Below are 21,354 nucleotides of genomic sequence, written 5' to 3' on the forward strand. Positions count from 1 at the left end.
AGCCGTGGTGAATGAACAAGGAATGTTTATGTATTCAGTGCTGTTCTGTAACTTTGATGATGGTAGTGACAAAAGAACAATGGAGTTGGAAAAAGACTTTTAATTAATGTTCGTTTTGGACATGGAGAGGATAAGACATGTGTTCAGATTCAGAATGGGAATGGACTTGGGTTTTAAGCCAACCTCTCCTTATGATGTAAATGAACTCTGTTTCTAACCTTTGGACATGCGAAGAGACTTACTTGATAGTGTTTGTTTGTGTGAAGAATGAGTTTTGTATAAGTTTGATGTTCAAATATACGTTGTGAAGTGAAGCAAAGAAACTGCGTACGTGTGCTTATTTTTATAAGTAGAAAGAGTCTTGAGAAATTCCTGTTCCTAGAAGAAGAGAAAAGGGGGTTGCAGCAGCAAGCTAACCAGCAAGGAAAGTCAGCTGACCCTCTCAAGTAAGTCGTATCGTTAAAGAAGTGGGAGTTTACACACATACTTAAACACTTTAACTTGTCCAAAGCGTTAGAACATGCTTGGGTCATCAGCTGTGGAGGCCCATGGGTTAGCACTGTTCAGTGCCCTGTGTGTTCAGACACACTTGTACTCTGCCCAGCATTAAAGTCTGATGTTAGTTCTGCCACAGTTCACCACCTGTCCTGTTTTACCAGTCTGCCCAGCCTATGGCGTCCAACATCTGTAATGAGGAGGGCCACCCAACCCCATGATGTCTGGACATACTTTCACCTTCATTTCACCATGTGTTGAAGACACAACAATCCTCAAATACCTGACAAGCCTTGCAATTTCCGAGATGAGATGCTCATGGGGTGAGCCTCTGGGCCATCATAATCTGCCCTCAGTCAAAGTTGGATTGATCGCACACCTGTCCCATTCTACACACAGACAGCACGCTCACTGATACTACACGCACCATGCATGTGTCTGACTGGCAGTCGTTCATCACCAGGTAACACTGCTATCACCTGGACTGGTGTATATCAACAACAGGTCAGTGGTCATAATGTGACTGATCGATGTATGTATGCAGTGTATCTTGAAGAAATAAGAGGCTGACTCAAAGCAAGGTGCAGAGTTTACAGATCTATAAAATTTCAGTCATACTGGCAAAGATAAAAAACCAATAACACTGCAATTTATTTTAAGCAGAAAACGTGTATTGTAACTCTTAGCAGTTCAGATGCAACTATTATGACCATACCAGTAACAGCTCATTCCAACTGAAAGGGAAACTTAAGGCAAATCAAATTACAGCTTATGCTAGCTCACAGTGGAGTTTATGTATGTGATAGTGATGCCCATTTATAAACGTAGAGATATGCACATGACTTATAATTATAGGCCCATCTTCCTTGATCCCATGATCTCAAAACTATTTTAGAGTAATTTACAGTAGAACATGGAACCATATTTCTGTAACCATTTATTGAACGAAGTGGCACAGTGGTGAAATATTGTATTTGTATTGCGATCCATCCAGATTTAGATTTTCTCTGATTTCCTTAAACTGCCTAAGGAAATGCTGAGGCAGTTACTTTGAAATGGTGTGGTCCAGTTTGAATTGTTCTTTATCTCTTATGACTTCATTGTTGATGGCATATTAAAACTATTCCTTTCTGAGAATAACATTTTACAAACAGGTCAGGTTGGCTTTTGTAAATAGTTCTCTAGACAGGAAACAGATATAATCTCACAGACTCTGTTGTGGTGGAACTAAACAAGAAAATTTTATCCTTTAGCTTCTTCTGTCATGTTGTTAGTCCACTGATGGTATCAACTTTAACATTCTACTGCTACGGTTGTAAGATTATTTTATTTAGGACATGACCAGTTTTGGGCTCTTATACGCTCATCGTCAATTGTCATACTGAAAATAGCAAGAGGTATGAGATAACTTTTACATGCAACAATACACATGAAAAACAAAAAGAAGATTTCATAATAAATTTAAATAACTACCAGTCGGACTAGATGCTGTAAAACTTTAGTCGATGCCAAAGTGACTCCAGACAGTACTACAGATGACTGCCTGCCTAGAGGAATATGCCAAGAATACCAGGAAACTTACTGTTGGTGCTGTGACTTCACAAGCCGTGGTGGACGAGTGCAAGATGCAGTTTGCTACCAGCGAGCACAGAGCATAGAGTAGTGTATGCGAAACAGGAAGCAAACTGGTACACCAGAGTGACAAGCGTACTGCCATCTGTTGATGAGAAGAAGAATGTGGGGCCACTAGCCCGGCCGTAAACAATTTGATATAATAGCAATTTTGAACAGAATGATTGCCTCCATACCAACTAACAAGGATTCTATATGGAGGGGGGCGGGGGTTTGGCGAAAGTCTTGCAAAACCAACTAATGCTTTTCTCACACGATGTTCTGAATGGCAAGGTTCAAGATAACCAGATGGATGTAGTATTTCATCACTCCCAAAAAGCATTTAATTCATTACCGCACCAACATTTATTAATGATAGTAACATTCATATGGGTATTTCTTGGTAGGGAAGACACATATGTTATTTTAGTTAGTGTCTACAGACCTAAGAATATGTACGAAGGCTGTTCAGAAAGTAGGAACCATTTTGGCATTTAAAAAAAACTAAATACAAGAAATACATTTTATTATATACATCTGAAAGAGCGACTGACATACTACTTTTCCATATAGTCACCAAATACATTGAGGCACTTATCATACTGGTGGACAAGCTTTCAGACCTTTGTCGTAAAATTCTTCCGCATGAGTCTTCAGCCAGCGAGTTACACCAGCTTGGAGTTCCGCGTCAACATCAAAGTGCTGCGGTGCAAGCCAGTTCTTCATCTTGGTGATATACTCTTTCTACGGGGTCAATCAATAAACTATTCTCCCTAACTATTTCAATAACAAGCAACAAACAATCAGTTATCTTTAATGGTAATGATAAGGGAAATTATTAATGCGTCCCAACACTCCACTTTAGATTTTGCATTTATTGCCACACCCTTCAGTGTAAACCACAGAACAAGCAAGTGTGACAATGAGAGAATATTTACTCTAGTAATATTTGCTATCTAACTTAAGAATTACTTAATAAACAAAAGGAATCTAAAATTATTCTATATAATTTTTAAGACCATAAACAATAAAGATCAATGGTTAATAAGGTCCCATAAACTTCTGAATGAAGTCAGTAGGTGACATAGGGGATAATCAGACGTACATTAAATGTTACACCATTAAGGACGACCACTCATTAAGAATTATAACCACAAATTAAAGAAGATTCATTTAAAGCACTTAACATCAATAGCAAATAATTAAGTCATGTCTCTGCAAATGTATCAAAACCAAATCTTTCAGTTCTATAACAATATTGTATTGTGGAATACGCCAGATTACCAACACAGAAGGCTAAATTTTACCGAACAGCAATTTCTCCAAACCTAGAACTATCTTAATAGTGGTCAATACTTACGTTATCCAGAACTACTCTAACTCGCCTTTCTTGGGCATAACGAGGGAGTAGATAATGAACCTCTTATTTCATTCTCCTGGAACATTGAGCGGAAATAGACACTTGGCAACTATTACCCCAACGTAGCTCGGGAAAGAGGATGGCTCCACCAGGAGGAGAAAACATTTACCCGAACTAGAAAGGGAACTCATCTAACATGAGCCACTAGGTTGGACGAAGACCAGTTGGTGATTTTTAATCATTAACCAAAGCTTACTGGCCAGTGGTCGAAAATTACAGAGGCAAAGGTAGCTTTATTTGTGCTCACAAGAATTGATAACTTCTGCAAATAAGATTCTGGTAGAACTATGGCCGTAGTATCAATACGGGACTTCGGAGCTGAGAAGAGCAATTCAGCAACAGTCTCTACCCAATAGGCCCAACATTTCAGACAGACCGAGCAACCAACATCAGTGGTGGCAAGGTGGATTACCGAATAGAAACTCTAGCACTACCTTAAATGTAGTGAAATAGTGCACTTAAATGCCACGGGGACTAAACTCCTTAACATAGAATATATACACAATAACAATGACTAAAGTTAAATATGCCTACGTACTAAAACAGATACTGGCGAACATTAACATGAAATTAATTGGCTCTATCTCTCCGCCAGACAGTACAAGGTTATTAAACATTTTACAACGTGCTTATCCAAACAGTGACCTACGCAGGCCATGGGAAAACAATGGCTTGCAGAAGGACCACAGCCAAAAAATTTTCTTTTGCTGACTAATCTTCTCCAGAGTCTTAGTCACCCCCAAGTGCCCCTCATAACAGGGTTATGAAAATACTGGAAAATGGGGTTCACCAACAGCTGAGGAAGACAAATTTTGGACTGACCGGTCTTAAGCCAATTCGCTTACATAAGATACCTTTACTTAAACTGTATCACAGAATGTGCTTACCAGAAAGGAGGGCCTCCCTAACGGGAGCCCACCTAGGGTCTTCGTGTTGTTTACTAGCAATGTCAACAAACAATGCTGGGATTTCACCAAGAACACTTCCTATAAGTAATTGATTGTGACTCTATAGCTCTTCTTGCTCATGATTAAACACACGGCAGAGAACGTTCGCGACCTGGTTATCAACTCCACATATGTGCCTGACCTGGAACCGAAATGCTGAAATTCGCACCGCCCAACGTGCGATACGTCCAGTCTTTCTAGGATGAGCCAGCACCCAACTCAAGGCCAGATTATCTGTTTCCAAACAAAGTTCTTGATGCTCCAGGTAAAATTTAAACCTCCCCAGAGCAAAGAGGACGGCCAAGGCTTCCAATTCATAGATGGAATATTTGTTCTCGGTCTCAGAAAGGCAACGCAAAGCATAGGTGACAGGACGTCTATCCCCATCAGCTTCCTGTGTGAGTATGACAGCCATGATTTGATCCAGTAATGAATCACCATGTTTGCATTAGGCCTCCAGAAATGTCAACGTTGACCCATTTCACTGTTCTTTATGATGCTCTGTAAGCATTTCGGGCACCCATTGTGCACAAAATTTGTGGTAGCCCAGCTTTTGAGTGACAATTTCAATCAACAAAGTCCGTGAAACTTGTGGAAAAGAAAGTGAAAGCTCCATTGTTGTGAAATGATGGTTTTCACGAATTGTTTCATCAACTTTAGCGACAAGATAGTCAGTCAGAATGCTTGGGCGTCCTCTCTTCTCTTCATCACGAATGTTGGTTCAGCCAGTTTTATACCGAATGCACCATTTCCGGATGGAACATTCACTCATTACATTGTTTCTGTACACTTTGCACAGTTCACAATAAATTTCTATAGGTTTTAGGTTTTTTGCCAACAAAAACTGTGCCACAGACCGCATTTCACAACTGGTGGGATCTTAGATTGCAGTGCACCTTTCAAATTCGAATATTGAAAAAAACCAGATGTGCAGAGATGTTCCTGCTGTCACAGATGGATGCCAACTGAGCTGCCAAGCACGAACGTACCAAAACATACATGATCGGCGCACGCCTAGTGGCATCAGATGGAAACGTTCCCTACTTTCTGAATAGCCCTCGTAAAATAGTGGAAAGGCAGCCATTCACCTACAGTGAACTGATGTGTGGAGCTTAGAAGCGCACTATTCATACTAGCTTTCAAATTCTTGCTCTTTTTTTCTGGTAAACGTATACGCATTCACACACACAACCCATGGCTACAGAAGTTGCATGTGAATGTGTGTACTTTTACTACAGAAAGAGCAAGAACTTGAAATACAGTGTAAATAGTGTTTGCTGTTATGTGTTTCTATGAACCACACACGAGTCTGCTATAGGTAAGTGGTTGCCTTTCCCTTATTTTATGTACTTTTATGTTTAGGAATTTCTGTTATTACTTGACAGGTGTAAAAGGAATTTCAGATGTGTCTCAGGAAAGAGTGTTGAGAGATTCTTTGTATACTTCCTCCTCCTCCTCCTCCTACTTCAGCACTACACCCCTTTATCAGCTTTGGTCTCATCAACAATGTACCTCCCTTCATCTCTGTACTCTGCTGTTCTTTTCTATCTTCAGATCTCCGTTTTGGTAATATCAGCCAACACATTGTCTAGTCATCTTGCTATCGCTCAGCCTGTAGTTCTGGTGGAATACAGTCTGTCTTTCATTATTAATGCGCACATCCTGTCATCTGCCATCCATCCCATACATCCTAACCAGTGAGTGCTGAGATTTAATAAATCTCCCTTATGAAAGCTGTTGTATCTCATGGTTGTATCTTACTCTACAGCCCCCTGTCTCTCTCACAGACCCATACATTTTCACAGGTTTTTCTTTCAGATGTCCTTAGGTTCTTTCTGTCTCTTTATTTTGCCACACACGTTTATTCCTCTAAAAACAGGTCATACAAGCTAATAATATACTCTTAACTATAAATTCACAAATTGAGCAATTTGTAAAATAAGGGGAAGTTGACAACTCACTGTAGCAGGTTGATGGGTGGAGCACAGAAACATGTTACAGAAAAGAGCATTCATATTAGCTTTTGAGCAATAGTTCTTTTTGTAGCACAAGATTGCTGATGCTGTTATTAGATAATTCTTACATACCTGTAAGTTAGCTTAATAAGCAATATTTCCTGCTTTTATATATTGCCTCATGTTGTTATGACTGGTTAAAAGAATTCAAAAATAGTGAAAGCAGCTGACACCTTCAAAACAATAGATCATCATTTTATGTGGTGTTCTAGCATTAGAATGTTGTGCTGTTTCCATTTCCAGTAAGAAAAATTTCCGCTTCTTCCACTTTTATTATTTCATACATTTCCTTTAAGATGTTTATATCTCTTGACACAGATGCAATATCATGTACATATGCTCATGTATGAAAGGGTTTCATCCTTACTGTACCTTCCTTACCTATTTTTCGTGTCGGACCTTGCAGTGCTAAGTTAAACAGAACTGCAGAGAGACCAACAATGTGTTTCTCGCCCCATTTGTAAAATTAAAGTTCTTAGTCATTTTGTTATACATCTTTAGTTTTGCCTTCATGTCTTTCATTGATAACACATCTCCTTCCTAGCTGATCACAGATGTCCATTTCTTTTAGTACTTTGCATAATGCCGGCCTGTTAACACTATCAAAAGCTTAATTAAAATCAACATCAGTAATTGGGTATCTGTGTCACATTTATAAAATTTTCCATTATTTGTCTAATAACAAACGTGTGCTCAGAAATACCCCCATTTAGCTGGAAACCCTGCTGGTGTTCTCCAAGGATATTTTTAGTGCACCTTTTCATCGTTTCATTCAGCACCCCTGAAAATATCTCGTAGGCTGTAAACAATAAAGTTAAGCCTCTATATTTTTCACCTAACTTTCCTCCTTTCTTAATTATAGGTCAGACTATTCCACTTTTCCAGCCCTCTGGGATGCTTTCCTGTATGTTATTTATTAGGGCATGCATTTGGCAACCAAATTTTGTAAGTTTTGACATTATCCCATCTCATCAGGAGTGCATCTCTTTTCCTATTTGTGTTTCATCACCTCCAACTCTTGCACTGTTGGTCTTTATGCTTCTCTTCTCTGTCTCTACGTTCACCTTCTTAACTCATCAAGCCACATTCCTAGATGTCAATCTCCACCTCTCATAAACATGTCTGTCCATATCAAGTGCACAAACCTCGAATAGTGCCTCCAGTTTGGCAGTTGTCACCCGTTTCATGTTAAAAAGTCTCTTCCTTACAGCCTTGCCATCCATGGATACTGCGTCTACAGGAGCTGATGATGTGTACTGATAACCCTATAAGAGCCTTTGCTAACAGACAATATCCTACCCAGCTCATCTGTAAACAAATCTCCTGTGCCATCTGTTCCTCTGACACTAGTGAACCTGTTGACCAGCCTCTGACCATCACTCCTCTGATTACCTAGTATCACTCTGGTCTTGAAAAACTCAACCACATCCTCCACCAGGGCTTTTACCACCTCTCATCTTGTCCTGATGTGAGGGATATCCCTCCCAAAATTCTACCCACACCCCCTAAGTAGTGCTCCACTGCCCACCCAACCTACAGAATATTCTTGTCCATCCCTATTCCAATCCTGCTTCCAATCTTGCCCCCCGAGGGTCATTCCCCTGTGGTCAGGCCAGGTGCAAGAGCTGTCCCATATGACTACCCATCACCTCCTACCTCTGTTCAGATGAGCAAGTGCGCCCAGCCCCTCATATGATGATGATGATGATGATGATGATGATGATGCAACTGCACAGCCATCAGTGCCCATACGCATTCCCAATCTGTGCACAGTCCAATCTAGCCACTTTCATGAGTGATGAGGTCAACACAAACACCCAGTCCCCAGGCAGAGAAAATCCCCAACCCACCCAGAAATCGAATCCGGGACCCTGTGATCCAGAGGTAGCAATGCTAGCCACTAGGCCACGAGCTGCGGACTATCCCCTCAGGTAAGCATTTAAGAGCCCATGTTAACTAGACATTTTTCCTTGTTATAGTCCACACTACTGCCTCTGAAAGTTGCCTGCCCTACAGTCTTAGCAACAGCAGTACCAATACATGTATTCCACTGTCAAAGGTATCAAACGTCTTCGTTTATAACTTTCATTTGTTTCCAGTAGAAGGACCCTTACCTCAAATTGATACATTTATTCTCCTCCATCATCTCAGAAAGTTTAAATCAAATAATGGAAAATCGAGGATGGAATAATATTATCCTTAAAAGTTTGTAACATTATTGCAGAATCACCCTGTAGATGCACACATTTACAGATGCTGGCATCTATAAATTTGACATTCTGTAGAGTCGCTGGATGGCATTTCTGGATGTGACTTCCAATGTAAAACTTGATCTATTAAGTTCCCTTTACAACCTCTGTAAGTGTGTAATGTGAATTGTGAAACACTCTATATGTGTGATACCCACAGTGAACATGTTACCAAAGGTCTCGCAAATTTCTTATCCAGTTTACTTAAAAAAATTCCCTCTCCTTCCCTCTTTCCTGACGAAGCAACTGTTGTTTGCGAAACCTAAAATTTAATTTTGTGTGTATGTTTGTGTGTCTATCGACCTCCCAGCACTATATATATATAACAGAGGGAAACATTCCACGTGGAAAAAATATATCTAAAAAGAAAGAAAGTGATGAGACTTACCAAAGAAAAGCGCTGGCAGGTCGATAGACACACAAACAAACACAAACATACACACAAAATTCTAGCTTTCGCAACAAACGGTTGCTTCTCAGGAAAGAGGGAAGGAGAGGGAAAGATGAAAGGAAGTGGGTGTATATGCGGATGGATATGTGTGTGTGTGTGCGAGTGTATACCCGTCCTTTTTTCCCCCTAAGGTAAGTCTTTCCGCTCCCGGGATTGGAATGACTCCTTACCCTCTCCCAAAACCCACTTCCTTTCATCTTTCCCTCTCCTTTCCTCTTTCCTGACGAAGCAACCGTTTGTTGCGAAAGCTAGAATTTTGTGTGTATGTTTGTGTGTCTATCGACCTGCCAGCGCTTTTGTTTGGTAAGTCTCATCACTTTCTTTCTTTATATATATATATATATATATATATATATATATATATATATATATATATATATATATATATATATATATATATATATATATATCGAGAGAGAGAGAGAGAGAGAGAGAGAGAGAGAGAGAGAGAGAGAGAGAGAGAGAGAGAGATTCCATGACTTACCAAACGGGAAAGCGCTGGTAGATAGGCACAATAAAAAACACAAAAACACACACACAAAATTTCGAGCTTTCGCAACCCCCGGTTGCTTCGTCAGGAAAGAGGGAAGGAGAGGGAAAGATGAAAGGATGTGGGTTTTAAGGGAGAGGGTAAGGAGTCATTCCAATCCCGGGAGCGTTTTTTGGATAAAAGGACAGGTATACACTCGCACACACACACACCTATCCATCCACACATATACAGACACAAGCAGACATATTTAAAGACAAAGACTTTGGGCAGAGATGTCAGTCGAGGCGGAAGTGCTGAGGCAAAGATGTTGTTGAATGGTAGGTGAGGTATGAGAGGCGGCAACTTGAAATTAGCGGAGATTGAGGCCTGGTGGATAACGGGAAGAGAGGATATATTGAAGGGCAAGTTCCCATCTCCGGAGTTCAGATAGGTTGGTGTTAGTGGGAAGTATCCAGATAACCCGGACGGTGTAACACTGTGCCAAGATGTGCTGGCCGTGCACCAAGGCATGTTTAGCCACAGGGTGATTCTCATTACCAACAAACACTGTCTGCCTGTGTCCATTCATGTGAATGGACAGTTTGTTGCTGGTCATTCCCACATAGAAAGCGTCACAGTGTAGGCAGGTCAGTTGGTAAATCACGTGGGTGCTTTCACACGTGGCTCTGCCTTTGATCGTGTACAACTTCCGGGTTACAGGACTGGAGTAGGTGGTGGTGGGAGGGGGCATGGGACAGGTTTTACACCGGGGGCAGTTACAAGGGTAGGAGCCAGAGGGTAGGGAAGGTGGTTTGGGGATTTCATAGGGATGAACCAAGAGGTTACGAAGGTTAGGTGGACGGCGGAAAGACAGTCTTGGTGGAGTGGGGAGGATATCATGAAGGATGGATCTCATTTCGGGGCAGGATTTGAGGAAGTCGTATCCCTGCTGGAGAGCCACATTCAGAGTCTGATCCAGTCCCGGGAAGTATCCTGTCACAAGTGGGGCACTTTTGTGGTTCTTCTGTGAGAGGTTCTGGGTTAGAGGGGATGAGGAAGTGGCTCTCGTTATTTGCTTCTGTACCAGGTCGGGAGGGTAGTTGCGCGATGCGAAAGCTGTTTTCAGGTTGTTGTTGTAATGGTTCAGAGATTCAGGACTGGAGCAGATTCGTTTGCCACGAAGGCCTAGGCTGTAGGGAAGGGACCGTTTGATATGGAATGGGTGGCAGCTGTCATAATGGAGGTACTGTTGCTTGTTGGTGGGTTTGATGTGGACGGATGTGTGAAGTTGGCCATTGGACAGATGGAGGTCAACGTCAAGGAATGTGGCATGGGATTTGGAGTAGGACCAGGTGAATCTGATGGAACCAAAGGAGTTGAGGTTGGAGAGGAAATTCTGGAGTTCTTCTTCACTGTGAGTCCAGATCATGAAGATGTCATCAATAAATCTGTACCAAACTTTGGGTTGGCAGGCCTGGGTAACCAAGAAGGCTTCCTCTAAGCGACCCATGAATAGTTTAGCGTATGAGGGGGCCATCATGGTACCCATGGCTGTTCCCTTTAATTGTTGGTATGTCTGGCCTTCAAAAGTGAAGAAGTTGTGGGTCAGGATGAAGCTGGCTAAGGTAATGAGGAAAGAGGTTTTAGGTAGGGTGGCAGGTGATTGGCATGAAAGGAAGTGCTCCATCGCAGCGAGGCCCTGGACGTGCAGAATATTTGTGTACAAGGAAGTGGCATCAATGGTTACAAGGATGGTTTCCGGGGGTAACGGTTTGGGTAAGGATTCCAGGCGTTCGAGAAAGTGGTTGGTGTCTTTGATGAAGGATGGGAGACTGCATGTAATGGGTTGAAGGTGTTGATCTACGTAGGCAGAGATACGTTCTGTGGGGGCTTGGTAACCAGCTACAATGGGGCGGCCGGGATGATTGGGTTTGTGAATTTTAGGTAGAAGGTAGGGGTGCGGGGTGTCTGTGGGGTCAGGAGGTTGATGGAGTCAGGTGAAAGGTTTTGCAGGGGGCCTAAGGTTCTGAGGATTCCTTGAAGCTCCACCTGGACATCAGGATTGAGATTACCTTGGCAAACTTTGTATGTGGTTTTGTCTGAAAGCTGACACAGTCCCTCAGCCACATACTCCCGATGATCAAGTACCACGGTCGTGGAACCCTTGTCCGCCGGAAGAATGACGATGGATCGGTCAGCCTTCAGATCACGGATAGCCTGGGCTTCAATAGTGGTGATGTTGGGAGTAGGATTAAGGTATTTTAAGAAGGACTGAGAGGCGAGGCTGGAAGTCAGAAATTCCTGGGAGGTTTGGAGAGGGTGATTTTGAGGAAGAGGAGGTGGGTCCCACTGTGACGGAGGACGGAACTGTTCCAGGCAGGGTTCAATTTGGATAGTGTGTTGGGGAGTTGGATCATTAGGAGTAGGATTAGGATCATTTTTCTTCGTGGCAAAGTGATATTTCCAGCAGAGAGTACGAGTGTAGGACAGTAAATCTTTGATGAGGGCTGTTTGGTTGAATCTGGGAGTGGGGCTGAAGGTGAGGCCTTTGGATAGGACAGAGGTTTCGGATTGGGAGAGAGGTTTGGAGGAAAGATTAACTACTGAATTAGGGTGTTGTGGTTCCAGATTGTGTTGATTGGAATTTTGAAGTTTTGGAGGGAGTGGAGCTGGAAGTGGGAGATTGAGTAGATGGTACGTCCCAGGATATGGTATTTTGGAAATTACATCTGATCCTGAATAGAGTAATTGCCACTTCTTATTCACTTTGCCAAATTTTGTCGATTTAAGGTGCGTCCATAAGAGGACTTGTTGCCCTTCAAAAAATTGTGTAGTTTCAGTTTTCTAGTGTAACTATGGCTTGTTTGATTTTGTCTTGTAGTGTCATTTCTGTAGTGGGTACCTTTGGTATGGGCCACTCCCACTCATTCGTTTGTTTTGTCCAGAACATCAGTTCATTAGGTGTGAAACCTATTGAAGAATGTGGAAGGTTATTGACTAATTGAATTAAAGGAGTTATGTATTCTACCCATCGGTTGTGTTTGTGATTGGTGTATGTCCTAATAAACTGGTTAAATTCTTTAAAGACTTGTTCTACTGGGCTTGCTTCTGGGTGAAAAAGGCTTACTAATATGTGCTTTCTGCCCTTTGTGGTCATAAATTGTTTCCACTTTTGCGCAACAAAATATGAAGATTATCAGTTAGTAGTTCCTTTGGTTTACCTATTCTTCTCAAATAGTCTCCCTCAATTCTTTTTCTGAGATTTGTGGCTGTTGCATTTTTAATGGCATGCATTTTGATATATTTGGAGAAAATATCATATAGTGCTATTATCAGCTATGTCCAGGGATACAATATGTAGAGGGTTTTTTGTAAGTATTGGTTGTAGCTCAGTATATTTCGACACATTGGACTGTTTTGACTTTTGACATGTTGCACACTTTCTTAATAGCTGTAGGACTCGCCTTCACAATTTTTCAAAATAACATGGTGTTGCAGTTTTTTCAGTACAATTGCCTACTCCATAATGTCCCCATACTTCATGTGTGTGTCTTATAAATTTGTTGATATAATCTTCAGGAATACACACACACGATTGATCAGATTTTTCATGTTTCCTATGAAACAAAATGCCCTTGTACTCCTGATACAATTTACTTACCTTTCCACTTTCATCTTGCTTTCGGTTTTGCATGTCCGTGCTCCATCTGCGATCTTGCTGTTGTGTAATTTTCACTTGCTTACAAAACTTAGGGTAATCTGACTGTTGTGCTGTACCTTGCATCAATAACGTTCTGAGTTCTGTATCCTGCCCTGTTAATTCACCAAATTCCTCCAAACCTTGTGGTAACCTAGACAAGGCATCTGCAATAACATTCTTACTTCTTTTAATACAAATGATCTTGAAATTGAATTCTTGTAAATATAGACATCACCTAGCTAATCGGCGGTGTAATATTTTACATGTTAAAAGGAATGACAGTGACTGATGGTCACAGTAAACTTTGGTATTCTTGCCACACAAAAAATATTCAAACTTCTTCAATGCCCATATTACTGCTAAACTTTCCAATTCTGACAAGGAGTGAGATCTTTCTGCTTCTGATAATGTGCGACTAGCAAAACTGATGATTCTGGGTACTTCCTTACCTTCTTCCTCTCGCATCTGGAACAAGCATGCCCCCAGCCCTTGAGATGTGTGTAGACAAAAATCGTTTTCCATGTCAGGGTGGCTAGGAATGTTCGTATTGACTAATGCCTACTTAATGTTATTAAAGTCCTCTCGACACTTATCATCCCATAACCAAAGCCCATTTTTTTCATAACAAGATGACCAATGCCTCACTGTTCATCAGTTGCTGTGGTACAAACTTATGAAAAAGGATGCTAGTCCTAAAAAGGCCTTTAGTTGTTTTTTGTTCCTCGGAGCTGGACAATTGTGTATGTCATCAAGTTTTTTGGGATCAGGTAATATAACTTGTTCTGAGACAATTTTTCCTAAAAATTTGACTTGCTCCTTACCAAAACTAGACTTTTTTAAATTGGTTGTTATCCTGTAATCTGCAAATCATTGAAGTACCTGTTCAATCAGCCTGATATGTTCTAACCAAGTGGGTGTGGCTATTAGCATGTCATGTACATAAACAGTGACTTTGTTAAGCAATTCTGGTCCTAAGACCTGGTCCAGTGCACCTATAAACACACCTGCGTTAATGTTCAGTCCAAAAGGTAGAAAACGGAATTCATAAATTCTGCCACCACAAACATATGCTGTATATTTTCGACTTTCTTCGTGGAGCCTTATTTTCCAATAGGATGCCTTGAGATCGAGTATACTGAAGTATATGTCCTAAAAATTTGACTTGGTCCTTTCCAAAAGTAGACTTTCTTAAATTGGCTGTTACTCCATAATCTGCAAATCGTTCAATGGGCTTGATATGTTCTAACCAATTGGGTGCAGCTATTAGCATATCGTCCACATAAACAGTGACTTTGCTAAGCAATTCTGGTCCCAAAACCTTGTCCAATGCAGATATGAATGCTCCTTCACTAATTTTCAGTCCAAAAGGTAGAACATGGAATTCGTAACTTCTGCCACCACAAACAAATGCTGTATATTTTTGACTTCCTTTGTGGAGCTTTATTTGCCAGTAGGAATTCTTGGGATCCAGTATACTGAAATATTTTGTACTGTAAAACTTAAGAAGCTGTTCGTCCAAGTTGTCTGGTCGTATGCATACTGGTACTATTATCTTATTGATACCTCTAGCATCAAGAACTAATCTTACAGAACCATCTGGTTTGCTTATAGGTAATATTGGACTACAATAGGGTGAAAATGAAGGTTGTACAATTCCCCATTTAATCATATGATTGATCTCTTCCCTTACTGTGTCTCGTTTTCTCCATGGAATAGGATATGGCATTACACAAAATGTTTCATGTGGATAGACTTCAAAATTATATTCATAGTGTTTGATTATGCCTGGCTCCATACTGAAAACATTGGTATACTTAAATAACAAGTTAGAAAGTTCTTGTCTTTGCATCTCATTTAGTACCTGTGATTCATTTAGTTTCTGCTCTACCATTTCATAACTAACCTCAGTGTTTGCTTCTTGTTCCATATCAGATTTGTTTCTGAAATATACAGTTGGAAGGGAATACTGTACTACTACTTTTGACTCTGGTTTGTTTTTGTTACTTTCATCAGGTTTTTTCACTAAATCGATAGAAAAAATCTGATTTTTTACATAAAGGTGGCATTTACCACTACCTGTGTCAATCTGTGTTCTGTATTTTCTAAACATGTCTATGCCAATAAGACAATTAACTATAAGTTTGTCAATTATAAGAAAGTTGCACTTCACTGTAAAATTTTCAGTTTGTACTGGAATAAGTGCCTGATGTTTAACAAATTTAGTCTTACTGCCTGTAGCAGTTTGCATCTTGCAGTTTTGGACAGGAAATGTTGGGAACTTGCCTCTCTTCTTCAGTTCACAAAAAAATGCATTTGACATTATGTTGGTAGTTGAACCTGTATCTAAAATTAACTGTGAGTCAATATTAAATATTTTCAGCATAATGATTATTTGTATTTGTTCTTCATTGACTTGATCTACTATATCTAACTCATGTTGATACTAATCATCCCTGGTGTCACCTTGTTTGTCAAACCTTATGAAATATTTTTGTAGTTTAGCTTTGCCCCACTCCCTGAGGGGTCAATAGCCTGGGGCTTAACTACGACTGTTGGTGTTTTCTGATGGTGTAGTGTGACTTAATTCATTACCTGGAGAAATTTCAGTTAATTTACTGTGTGGGTACTTCGCCAATTTGTGTGTACCATCCTTGCTGTGTATTTAGATCATGTTTTACTGACTGATTTACATAACTACGTTGTTGTTGTGCCTGATTTTCTGTTGCTCTATAGGGTGCAGCTCTTTCCTCATAGATTAAGTCGATATACTCGAGCAATGACTGAAAATATTCAGTGTCGTGCTCTGGCATTGTGACTAATTTTTCTCTAATATGCAATGGTAAACGACTTTTCAGAGTTTTTGACACATCTACCTGTGATGTTGGGTTCATCCAGTAGCACGTCTGGTTCAGGTGTTTTTCAAATTATCTACGTAGACTACCGTATTTGCCATTGAATGGTGCAGGGTTGAAAACTTCACGTCTGAGTCTTTGTTGCACTGCTTCAGACCAGTATCTGTCGAGGAAAGCTCATTCAAATTGGATATAAGTGCTGCAACGTTCCACCACTTCAGTTGCTCATAAAAGCACACCTTGCGTATATACTTCGGCAGGTCTGATTTTTTTGTGCTTCTGTCCAGGTGCATGGAAATACATGATGAAAAGGACTGATAAGTACTACTGGGGTTCATTCTTTTACATTGAGCAGTAAATGTAGGAAACTGTTGATGTCTCAGCAAACCTTTGTCTGCAAAAATAGTTGATAGACATGTGGTATTTTCGGTTGTATTTATGTTGTTTTTGTAGTTACTTGTAATTCCGGCTCGTAATTGTCCAGGTATTGAAGTTTGGGTATGTTTACATTTGGCACTCTACAACTGTCACTGGTACCTGCTGTGGGACTTGTGACAATTTGTGGATAAATACCGACAGCTTGTGGTTTGTTCACTGTAGCCTGTGTATTATTTACAAGCATATTTTGAGATCCAATAATATTTTCTTCTAAAAGATGGCGGATCCTATTTTCCGCAGCTTGTAGATGAATGTTTACCTTGTTCACTATTTCATTTTCTTTTTTCTGAATAGCCTTTTCTACTACATCTGTGTATAACTTACAATCGGTTAGTAACTTCTTCGCAATGGTATTACCATTATCTAGCATACCTGTTTCAGATGATTCACTCAGATTTTCATTGATCCTGTCTCTCTCCTTCTTAGCACATGCTGAGTCAACTTCCAGCTGTCGAAACCAACTGGTTTGTGTGGCTTCAATGTTTGTGTTTGTGTCTGTCTGTGATTCTCTTTATCTGTTGCTGTGCTAGGTCGTGATGGTCATTAAAAAAATCTACCTTCTGTTTCAAATCCATGATGTTACTGTTAACTTCATAAAGTACTTCACGCTTTACCTGTTTTTTTTTTTTTTTTTTTTTTTTTTTTCCCCATATCATTCAATTTTTCATCGATTTCAGTTTGAAAATTTTTGGCTAAGTCATTGAATTTCTGTGAGATTGTGTCTTGCAAATCCTTGAATACTTGGTTTTGTTCTTGCTTCATCATATTTGGATCTTGTGTAACAGTGATTTGTTCTGTTTTACCTGTTCATATCTTGTGTGATGGTGTTCAGATTCTGTGTCAAATTATCAATTTTGGTATTCATATCTTGTTTCATATCACTGAAATTGGTGTTCATATTGTGTTTCATATCATCTAATTTAAAAATGAAACTCCAAAAGTTACTGATGAATTAAAGAAGTGCTTAGGACACTTGACTCATACAAATGTCCTGTTAATGACTATTCCATACCGATACGACCTACCACCATGGTCATGTGTAAACAGAGAGGTAAGTGCTGCAAACGTGTTGCTCTCAAAAATATGCACACAGTATAAAAATGTAGAAGCCATTGATCTGAGTGGCATAGGCTGTAGATTTCACACTAGACATGGATTACACCTAAATGGGCTTGTTGTGGAAAAAATAAACATGTGTTGTCAAGAAATTTGAGATAAAGACATACAACATCAAAGAAAACAGATACATCATCATATCTTTTCTGTTCGCCAAAACAGCACTCATCTCGCTGTTATGCAGAAGTGGTGCACAGCACATTGCAAGAAAAGAAGCAGACTCTCTATCAATGCAGAAGACTCCGGGATCCCACACAGAATTTTTTTTTTTTATGGTCAGATCTTTAACAAGCAAGAATGAGGTCAGTGATATAATAAAAATGCACTTAGGAATCTCAAAGGTTAATGTAAATCCCGGTACTGGTAATCAAATAAATTATAGCAACAAACATCTTTCTGTTTGCCATCAAAATATTCAGTCGATAACAAAGTTTCAGATGTAGAGATCTTGCTAAATACAGTACTTAACTTTATTAATGTTCTGTGCATTACAGAACACTGGCTAAATAACAACCAAATTGCCTCTTTTTCTATACCAGGATACACACTAGAAAATTATTTCTGCAGAAACAGCTATAAAAATGGAGGTACCACAATTTTCATCAAGCATGGGTTAAAATATCAATCAATCAATAAGTTTCAACATCTCAGTGCATAAAGAGACTTCGAGCTGGCACTCATTGAAGTCACTGAGGCAAATGCAGTTGCAACATGTATTTATCACTCCCCAAATGGAAATTTTGACTCATTTCTAAATAAGCTTGAATATGGACTAAACAGGCTTCATCTAGGCAAAAAATCAATAATGCTTTGTGGGGACTTCAACATTGATTTTCTTGGAACCAACAAAAGAAAAGAACTATTGCTCAACCTCACAGATACTTTCAGCTTAAAACAGACTATAACAATCCCAACAAAAATCACAAAAACTACTGCTACTGCCTTGGATCAGGTATTTGTGGATATAAATTGTACTGTAAACTGTATAAGTACAAGCCCAAGTTCTCACAGAACTATAACGGCAAGACAGTTTAATACACACAATATCGAAACATTCAACTCCCTGTTATCAGGAGAAAGGTGGGAAGAAGTTTTTCAAATAGATGACACCAACAAAAAGTTTGAGAAATTCTCTAGCATCTGCATTGATTTCTTTGAAATTCCATTCCCTCTCAAAACACGAGAAATAAGAGGCATAACTAAAAAAGCAAAGCTATGAGCAACAAAAGGGATCAAAATATCAAGTGTAAGGAAAAGAGAATTACTCAAATACAGGAAAAACAATAACATACCCACCTCTTCTAAACAGTTACATACAGGAATACATTCAGATCTACAGAAGAGTAATACAACTAGTGGTGGGGGGCACCCACACACATCACAAATCTTTTTAAATGTTACTTTGCAGAGCCCCCCCATTAACCATGGACCTTGCCGTTGGTGGGGAGGCTTGCGTGCCCCAACGATACAGGCTGTTGAGAGGCCAGACAAACGTGTGGTTCCTGAAGAGGGGCAGCAGCCTTTTCAGTAGTTGCAGGGGCAACAGTCTGGATGATTGACTGACCTGGCCTTGTAACACTAACCAAAACGGCCTTGCTGTGCTGGTACTGCGAACGGCTGAAAGCAAGGGGAAACTACAGCCGTAATTTTTCCCGAGGGCATGCAGCTTTACTGTATGATTAAATGATGATGGCGTCCTCTTCGGTAAAATATTCCGGAGGTAAAATAGTCCCACATTCGGATCCGCGGGCGGGGACTACTCAAAAGGAAATCGTTATCAGGAGAAAGAAAACAGGCAATCTAGGAATCGGAGCGTGGAATGTCAGATCCCTTAATCGGGCAGGTAGGTTAGAAAATTTAAAAAGGGAAATGGATGGGTTAAAGTTAGATATAGTGGGAATTAGCGAAGTTGGGTGGCAGGAGGAACAAGACTTTTGGTCAGGTGAATACAGGGTTATAAATACAAAATCAAATAGGGGTAATGCAGGAGTAAGTTTAATAATGAATAAAAAAATAGGAGTGCAGGTAAGCTGCTACAAACAGCATAGTGAACGCATTATTGTGGCCAAGATAGACACGACACCCACGCCTACTACACTAGTACAAGTTTATATGCCAACTAACTCTGCAGATGATGAAGAAATTGATGAAATGTATGATGAGATAAAAGAAATTATTCAGGTAGTGAAGGGAGACGAAAATTTAATAGTCATGGGTGACTGGAATTCGACAGTAGGAATAAGAAGAGAAGGGAACATAGTAGGTGAATATGGATTGGGGCTAAGAAATGCAAGAGGAAGCTGCCGGGTAGAATTTTGCACAGAGCATAACTTCATCAAAGCTAACACTTGGTTCAAGAGTCATGAAAGAAGGTTGTATACATGGAAGAACCCTGGAGATACCAAAAGGTTTCAGATAGATTATATAATGGTAAGACAGAGATTTAGGAACCAGATTTTAAATTGTAAGACATTTCCAGGGGCAGATGTGGACTCTGACCTCAATCTATTGGTTATGAACTGCAGATTAAAACTGAAGAAACTGCAAAAAGGTGGGAACTTAAGGAGATGGGATAAACTGAATAAACTGGATAAACTGAAAGAACCAGAGGTTGTACAGAGTTTCAGGAAGAGCATAAGGGACCAATTGACAGGAATGGGGGAAAGAAGTACAGTAGAAGAAGAATGGGGAGCTTTGAGGAATGAAATAGTGAAGGCAGCAGAGGATCAAATAGGTAAAAAGACGAGGGCTAGTAGAAATCCTTGGGTAACAGAAGAGATACTGAATTTAACTGATGAAAGGAGAAAATACAAAAATGCAGTAAGTGAAGCAGGCAAAAAGGAATACAAATGTCTCAAAAGGAAGTGCAAAATGGCTAAGCAGGGATGGCTGGAGGACAAATTTAAGGATGTAGTGGCTTACCTCACTAGGGGTAAGATAGATACTGCCTGCAGGAAAATTAAAGAGACCTTTGGAGAAAAGAGAACCACTTGCATGAATATCAAGAGCTCAGATGGAAACCCAGTTCTAAGCAAAGAAGGGAAAGCAGAAAGGTGGAAGGAGTATATAGAGTGTCTATAAAGGGGCGATGTTCTTGAGGACAACATTATGGGAAAGGAAGAGGAGGTGGATGAAGATGAAATGGGAGATATGATACTGCATGAAGAGTTTTTCAGAGCACTGAAAGACCTAAGTCAAAACAAGGCCCCTGGAGTAGACAACATTCCATTAGAACTACTGACAGCCTTGGGAGAGCCAGCCCTGACAAAACTCTCCCATCTGGCGAGCAAGGTGTATGAGACATGCGAAATTCCCTCAGACTTCAAAAAGAATATAATAATTCCAATCCCAAAGAAAGCAGGTGTTGACAGATGTGAAAATTACCACACTATTAGTTTAATAAGTCACAGCTGCAAAATACTAACGCGAATTCTTTACAGACGAATGGAAAAACTGGTAGAAGCTGACCTTGGGGAACGTCAGTTTGGATTCCGTAGAAATGTTGGAACACTTGAGGCAATACTGACCCTACGACTTATCTTAGAAAAAAGATTAAGGAAAGGCAAACCTACGTTTCTAGCATTTGTA

The sequence above is a fragment of the Schistocerca nitens genome, chromosome 2 (assembly GCF_023898315.1).
Source record: "Schistocerca nitens isolate TAMUIC-IGC-003100 chromosome 2, iqSchNite1.1, whole genome shotgun sequence".
NCBI classification, from domain to species: Eukaryota; Metazoa; Arthropoda; class Insecta; order Orthoptera; family Acrididae; genus Schistocerca; species Schistocerca nitens.